Source organism: Chrysochloris asiatica, unplaced genomic scaffold (assembly GCF_000296735.1).
Source record: "Chrysochloris asiatica unplaced genomic scaffold, ChrAsi1.0 scaffold00014, whole genome shotgun sequence".
NCBI lineage: Eukaryota > Metazoa > Chordata > Mammalia > Afrosoricida > Chrysochloridae > Chrysochloris > Chrysochloris asiatica.
In genome coordinates this window covers 269,935-278,517 of record NW_006408532.1, presented here as the reverse complement: position 1 = coordinate 278,517, position 8,583 = coordinate 269,935, and positions in this window count along the sequence as shown.

The window sequence follows — 8,583 nt, the reverse complement described above, 5'->3', positions numbered from 1 at the left end:
CATTGTTGTTGTTATTCAGTTCTATTAATTTAAGTCCATTAACTCACAGTGACCCTTTAGAGGGTTTCCAAGGAGCAGCTGGTGAGTTTGAACCACTGACCTTGTGGTTCAAACTGACCTTGGTTTATTCTACACCACCAATGGCCTGTAAATAAGCAACACCCGTGAAGAATGTGCATTTTAGAACAATTAACTGAATGAGACCAAAAGGACAACACATGCCCAAAACCAAAGATGAGAAGGCAGGAAACGGGGAATACAGGGAGAAACTAGGGAGTGCTAACTGGATTTCAACCAAATTCATAGAACAATTTATGGATGAATTGTTCATGGAAAACTAATTTGTTACATAAACACCAAAACACAAAAATAAGGATCTAAAACAAACTATATATGTAAGTGGTTTTCCAGGTTATTGTAGGTATTTCTGGAAGAAGCACTTTAACTTTTTCCAAAACTCTAAACATGCTGGCTTTTCGTCCTCAACATAATATCTCTAAAACTAAATGTTTAAATTGTTATTTGGATACCATTTTCACAATAGAAACCAACTCTGGGATCACAAAAAACATTAGCTTATGTTAATTAACTACTTACTTACAAGGCAAATTGTATTTCTGACCTTGTTTGGACAGATTAAAAAGTATCCTGGTCTTTTTATTTTCTAGAATCGTTTTCAAAAGGCTCAGAAACCCTATACATGGTCACTATGAGTCAAAACCAACTCAAAAGCATGTAACAACAATAACCACCTATCGTTGCTGTTGTTTAGTGCTGCTGAATTGGTTCTGACTCATAGGATTTCCAGGGAGCAGCTGGTGAGTTTGAACCGCCAACCTTGTGGTTCAGACCAACCATGCAGTCCAGTACTTTATCCCACAGCTCCACACCAGGACGCCAGAATTTATATCATAATTTTTAAAATATAAAAATATTACTTCTCACAAGATAGCAGACTAGGCAGGCACATTACACGGACCCTGTACAACAAAGACATGAGAGACAAAATAAAACACAGATGAAAATTCTGGTACCCTGAACTTCAGAGGGTTATAGAGATGGATGGAGTGTTTGCTGGAGGAGAGGCCACGCAGGGGCAGTGAGAGAGGAAGACGCCTGTCTAGACAACAACTCCATCTTCTGAGCAGCTTTGGCAATGGAGGGAGGCCTGGCAGAGCAGATTAGCACAGGCACTGGGGAAGGTGTGATTTCTTCTTCTCCCCCACGCTCTCCTGATGACCAGATGTGTGGCCAGCTTTCACCCTCATCCTCCCCCAGCAGACCCTGGTATCTGGGATTTTGGAGCCATGTGGTTGAAAGTCATGACAGTTTAAGGTGGAGGCTGGCTACACAGCTTTGGTGCATGGATTCAGGTGGTCTAGGCTCCCCACCTACAATATCTGCTGAGCCATCAGACTAGCAATCAACTAGTCACTCTGTCCTGAGCTTCTTTGTGGTCCTAATAGACAATGAAACCAGCTCCATCAAAGGTTCCTCCCTAACCCCTATGAACTACTTCTGGATTGAGTGTCCTAAACATAGATAACAAGAAGGCCAGTAAGAACTTCACCTAGGACCAGGAACTCTGCTGTCACATCCTTTCCACAACTATCTCAAGAGCTCCTTAAATTGCAGGACTCCACCAGAAATTTCTCCCCTACGGGTCCAACAACTGCACTGTATGTTTATATACATATGACAACTCCACAATGCCCACAGGCAATACACACCTTTAGCTCACATGAAGAAACAAGAGAGAATGGCTCAAATAAAGAACCAAGCTGTACAGTCAGAAAACATTTCTGAAGACGAAAATACAATGGAACTAACTGAAAAAGAATTCAAAAGAACTTTAAGTACCTTCAAAAGATCAATAGAAAGATCGAGGAAAGCAAGAACACAATAAAAACTTTGTAAGAATTCAAGAAAACACTACAAGAACAAACAAAAAACAAATGCAAATTTTGAAATAACACAAAACTTGCAATTAGAAATCCAGACAATTACCACTAAGATCTCAGAAATGGACAATCCACTGAAAGGACAAAGGAGCAGGTGTGAACCAATGGAAGCCCAAATTAGTGTGCTTCAAGATAAATCTCTCAATACTAGTAGGCTAGAAGAACAACCAGAAAAAAGAATGTAAACATCTAAAGAAATTCTAAGCATTATGTGAAACACCATGAAAGCAGAGTGACTTATAGACGACTGGAATTCCAGAACAGCAGGAGACAAGCACATAGAAAACTGTTGAAAAGTTATTGGAAGAAAATTTCCCTAACATCATGAAAAATGAGAAGTTAAGCATACAAAACGCTGAACGAACCTAACCCCAAACAGGATACATTTCAAAAGAAAATCACCAAGACATACCATAATCAAACTTTCCAAAATCAAAGACAAGGAAAGAATCCCGAGAGCTGCTCAGAAAAAATGAAAAGTTACCTACAAAGGAGAACCAGTAGGACTAAGTAATGATTTTTCAGTAGAAACCACACAGGCAAGAAAAAGGCAGTGGGATGACACATATAAAACTCTGAAAGAAAAAAAAAAAATTGCCAACCCCAAATCATATACCTAGTAAAGTAGTCCCTCAAATAAGATGGCAAAATTAGAGGACATTTCCTGATAAATAGAAATTAAAGGAATATGTAATGACATACCAACTTTACAAAAAATGCTAAAGGGTGTTCTTTGAAAGAGAACCAACAGACAACAACCTAAGATTACCATATATGACAACACTACCCAGAACTCAATCCAAAAATGCAAGTAATTCAAATTCAAACAAATTCACAAGACTGAAAATAGGGAACCAGAGATATCAATGTATAATGAAGTCAACTACAAGCAAAAAGAGTGGAATAGTGTACTAGTAGTGTAGTGGCTACAAATCGGGCTGCTAACCTCAGAGTCAGCAGTTCAAAACTACCAGCTGTTCCGCGCGAGAAAGATGAGGCATTCTGCTCCCATAAAGATTTACAGCCTTGGAAACCCTGTACAGGGTCACTATGAGTTGGAATCGACTCTACGGCACATAACAACAACAGTGTAGATACAGGACTTTCAAATGGCAAGGAAGCCAAGTAGATTTTTTCAAGATAAAACAGTTGTTTTAAACAGAAAAATTTAATAAATTACAGGGTAATTTAACCTCATAGAAAAACAATACACCCGCACATCAAAATAAAAAAGGAAAAATAGAAAGATTTAGTAAATATTAATACATTAGAAATGAAAATGAAACAAAAACACATCAACAAAATGAACTCAGGATAGTTATATGGAACAAAGAAATCAATGGGATGACATACAAAACTCTGAAAGAAAACAAAAAAACACACACACAGAGGAAAATGACAACAATCAATTCATACCTATTGATAATTACACTGAATGTACATAGATTAAATGTACCAGTCAAGAGACATAAAGAGCAGAATGGATAATTGGATCCTTTAATATGCTATCTACAAGAGCCATATCAAAAAGATGAAGACAGTTTAAATGCCCATCAATAGAAGAACGATTAAACAAACATTGGTACAGACACACAATGAAATACTACAAAACTCTGACAAATTAAGGCTAAATCTGTGAAACACCTCACAGCATGGTTGAACCTGGAGGACATCATACTAAGTAAAATTAGTCACTTAAAGACACAAAAGAACAAACTTTGCTATGAGGGCAATGCTGTAAAAAAAAATTTTTTTTAAGTTTTCTTGAAAAAAGAAACAATCTATGATGGTTGGGGAGAGGAAGAATAAAGAAAATTATTCATAGGCTAGAGGGTAGACAGACTCTTGGTGTGGCACTGTACGATAAGCACTGGGCTTTTAATCACAAGGTCAGCGGTTCAAACCCACCAGCAACTCCTTGGAAACACTATACAGGATGGATATGAGTGGGAACATACTCATTGCATTGGCTCTTATCAAGAGGATAGACACTTTAAGGAAGTGAGAGGGCAGGCAACAACAATAGGGAGGTTAGCAGAGGAATGATACAAGGAGGGGATTGTAACCATGTAATGAAACAAAGGATATGATTTACTGGATGTAAAAGTAGTGATCTGCTCTATAAACCTTCACTCAATTCACAATAAAAAGTTTTAAAAAAAAAAAAGATTTGCAACCTACCCTATGAGCAATTCCACTCAGTCCTACACAGTTGCCATGGATCAGAACTGACTGGACAGCAATGGGCTTGGTGTTTTTAGTTTTTAGTTTTGTCACAGATTATGTTTAACACATCCAGAGTCTTATAAATCAATTTTGTTACTGAACATGAAAAACAAATAAATACAAAAATATGTATATAGTAAGGGTTGTCCAAGATTTTTCCCTCTTTAGAAATGAACTAATATAGTTCTTTCTCATCTACAGCTAAGAAAATGAATCTAGTCTGTTTAGACTCCCAACCTGTCTGTACTTAGATCTGAAATGTTTGCATCATGTTTTTCCTTAAGCTATGTGAATTTAACACCAATCAAGTAAATCACTGAAGAGATGACCAAAGTCTAAAATTCAGTAAATACAGTTTCTCTTTTGTATGACCTTGTTTGATTTTCAGAGAAATGTGTATGGACAAACGATGAGTGCTCAAAAGAAGACACCTTTTCTGAGCTTGCTGATATGAGAAGGACCTGTTTCATGGTTACTTAAGGATAGAAGGACATTTGATAAGTGTGTGGGACAGGGTGTGGGCATAATGACTGAGTACCTTCATTCCCACTACCGCAATAAGTCCTTTGTAAAAAGATTTAGGAAATCCAAGTATTTAATTCCACAGATGCTTTTAAAGATATATGAAAATATATATTTCTCACAACCAAAGAATAATTTTAAAGAAAGGTCTGCTTCTGCTAGGTGATGATTTTTTGTGTATCAGCTCTGAAGTCACATTTCCCCTGAATTCACAAAGAATTCAACAGGTAACTATAATAAAAATATAACCATTTCTCTTTAGTAGATACATCAATAGTTTACCCACAGAAAATCATGTGAAACAGCAAATGAGATTTATGTGAAATACTCTCACTTTGCCAGAATCAGTTTATCAGTACACCTTCAAGGGCACAAGAAAGTATATCACCTCTAAAGTAAAAATATTAAAATGATTAACCCATACTTTCCCTCCATTTTTGTTGGTTAAGTACCGTGGATTCGGTTCCGACTCATAGTGACCCAGTACAGGGTTTCCGAGGCTGTACATCTTTACAGGAGCAGAATGCCTCATCTTTCTTCCACGGAACTGCTGACCTTGAAGTTGGCAGCCCGACTCGTAACCACTATGCTACCAGAGCTCCTTTCCCTCCATTAGTATTATACAAATACCCAGCACTCAACCCAATTCAGCCATGAATGATGTCTCTTATAACCCTTGATGATATCTTAAATTTTTCAGAGAAAAATTCTGTAGATCAATTTTTTCCCCAACATAAGGGTTATCAAGAAAACAAGATTATTACCATCCATTGTAGGTTATCATTACCAAAAATTATAAATAACCAAAAAAAAAAAAAGGGAAAGAGAAAGGTCTTTACAAGTCACATCAATGTTAACCTTTAAAAGATTAAAGAATTACAAATTTTAATCTGTTAAACTCTACAGAAACTAATCTGTTAATATTCCTTCAGAAATGCTAGATTTTAGGATAGAAAAAAATTTATCGACACAAAGATTTATAGATCTCAGGTAGTAGTTTATAACACAAATACTGATGTAAACTTAACTGGATTAGCTTTTGTATTAACTCCTGAAGAGCTCAAAACCCCAAATTTAGAAGCACAGACATGTAATTAAGACAACATGTTTTTCATGTTTTAGAGCTAAGGTAAACTACAAATTATTTAATGTCAATATGCTTTTCATGTTTTAGAATCAAGGTAACATTTAATGTTTAACAGGAACTTTAAAATAGGTTTAGGAACTTTTACTTTTTCGTAATCAATAGAGAAAGGGACTTTTTAAAAAATATATATGTATTAAAGAGATCTTATAAAGGAAAACCTGTCTTTAAAAAATTCCACTTAAACAGTAACTGATGGTTATCTCTGAGTATTATGGTTCATCTATAAAGAGAAGGAAACTTCCATGCTAAATTCTACAAGCTAACATGTGCATAACATGCACACTGCCACATGTTGCAGATAATCTCTGCACAAGACAAGGCTGCTAGAGTCAAAAGCAGTGATTACATTCAAAGTTGAAACGCCTATCCAAAATTATTTTCAAGCAACAGAAAACTAGTAAGGGGAAAAAAAGACAATCCCAGTTTATGCAAAAATGAAATATGTTAATACAGTTGTTGTTTTTTAAGGTAAGCCCAAAGACATTAAACCCTTGGCCTAGAATTTTTTTCTCAGGATCGGCCTATAAATAACAATAAAACAATGCTGTTATTGTTTGTTGTTGATAAGTGCTGTTGAGTTTTTTTCTGACTCATAACCAACATGTATAGGGTTTTCCATGGAGTGACTGGTTGGTCTTAACTGTCTACCTTGTGGCTTGCAGTCTAGTTCTGACCCTGCACCACCACACTAGGAGTCCAAATATGCCAAAATGCCAAAATGTATATAGTTGATAGGTTAGCTTTCCAGACAACTATATACATTAACACCAATGCTTTGAGTTAATTAACTGTAAATTGAAAATACAAAACTGTAAGAATGAAAAGAAAATGTAACACAACATAACAATGTTAGGTTGTTTACAGATGAAATCTGCTAACGTTTTATATTATAGCAGCATTAAGAGTTTTATATGTTATTAATACATACAATGGAGTCCTGGTGTTGTGCTATAGGATAAGCACTGGACCACAATGCCAGTTTGAATCCTAAGGTCAGTCGTTCAAACTCATCAGCCGCTCCTCAGACACCCTATACATGGTTGCTGAGTCAAAACTGACTTGATGTCACTTAACAACATCAATAATACATAAAATAGTGGACTTAAATTTTATAACTGTAACCAGAAGTCTACCAAGGAAGATCATAAAATTTCTCTATTAATTTTAAATTTTTATAAGTAAACTCTACTGTAATATGGACTCCTGGTGTGGCGCTGTAGGCTAAGCACAGGACTGTGAACCACAAGGTCAGCAGTTCAAAACCACAGCTGCTCGACAGAAACCCTGTACAGGGTCACTATGAGTCAAAATTGACTTCAAGCCACTAACAACAGAAACAACAACTGCACTACATATTAAAATAGCACCCATAGCAAATTTAGGCAATACCAAAATCAAGACAACCAGTTCTTCATTAAAAAACAAACAAACAAACCCAACAAAGGTTGGATATGCATTTTCTTGGTTCATAAACTCTAAAAATGACTTTTCAGGTTAGTAACAATGTTATTCACCATCTATGAATTTTATTCTTCCTAAATAAAGCAAGTGGAAACACACACAGATACACAAATATGATTTATTGCTAGAGTCGCATATATGAGATTGTTGTTGTCTAGTGCTGTCAAGTCGGTTCCGACTCATAGTGACCCCGTACAGGGTTTCTGAGGCTGTAACTCTTTACAGGAAAGCCTCATCTTTCTCCGGCGGAACAGCTGGTAGTTTCGAACTGCTGACCTTGAGGTTCACAGCCAGATTCATAACCACTAAGCTACCAGAGCTCCTCATATATGAGATTACAAGTTTTATATGAATGAAAACATTTAATGCATAGTGAAACCCCATCCTGGGGAGTTCCCTCCTCTCCCGATTAAAAACTAACAAAAGCCAAAAAGATCTCAAATTCAAGTTGGAACATGATTTTAAACTAAAGGAGCAGTAATAGTTTGATTATTTAATAAGTCTCTCAGGATATTCGTTTAAGTATAGAGTTGTGCACCATAACGTCAGTTCCGACTCACAACGAGTCTGTAATAGTCTCCGAGGCTGTAAATCTTTAAGAGAATAAAGTCTCATCTTTCTCCGGCTGGAGAGCTGGTAGATTCCAACTGCTCACTATACCAACTGTAACCCACTACACTACCAGAGCTCCTTCCTGTATGACGATTGTTTTGTTAAGGGCTGTCACTTGTGTCTCAGCGATTCTGTATAGTGTCCGAAGAGTGGAGTGGCTGGTGGATTTGAACAGCTGGCCTTGTGGTTAGTAGCCTAGTGCTTAGCCTACGGCATCACACCAGGTCTCCCCTATATGCAGGTGGTGGTGGTGGTGGTTATGTGCAGTGGAGTTGGTTCCAACTTACAGCAACCCTGTACAGGGTTTCCTAGGCTGTAAACCTTTACGGTAACAGAAAGCCTCATCTTCTCCTGCGGAACGGCTGACTGGTAGTTTCGAACTGCTGACCTTAAGGTTAGCAGCCCGGCTTGTAACCACTACTCTACCAGAGCTCCTAAGAAAAGCTCATGTTGTTGTTGTTAAGTGCCGTGGAGTCGGTTCCGACTCATAGCGACCCTGAACAGGGTTTCCGAGGCTGTCAATCTTTACTGGAGCAGAAAGCCTCATCTTTCTTCCGCGGAACAGCTGGTAGTTTCGAACTGCTGACCTTGCGGTTCGCAGCCCAATTCGTAACCACTAAGCTCCCAGAGCTCCTTAGACAAGCTCAAGTTGGT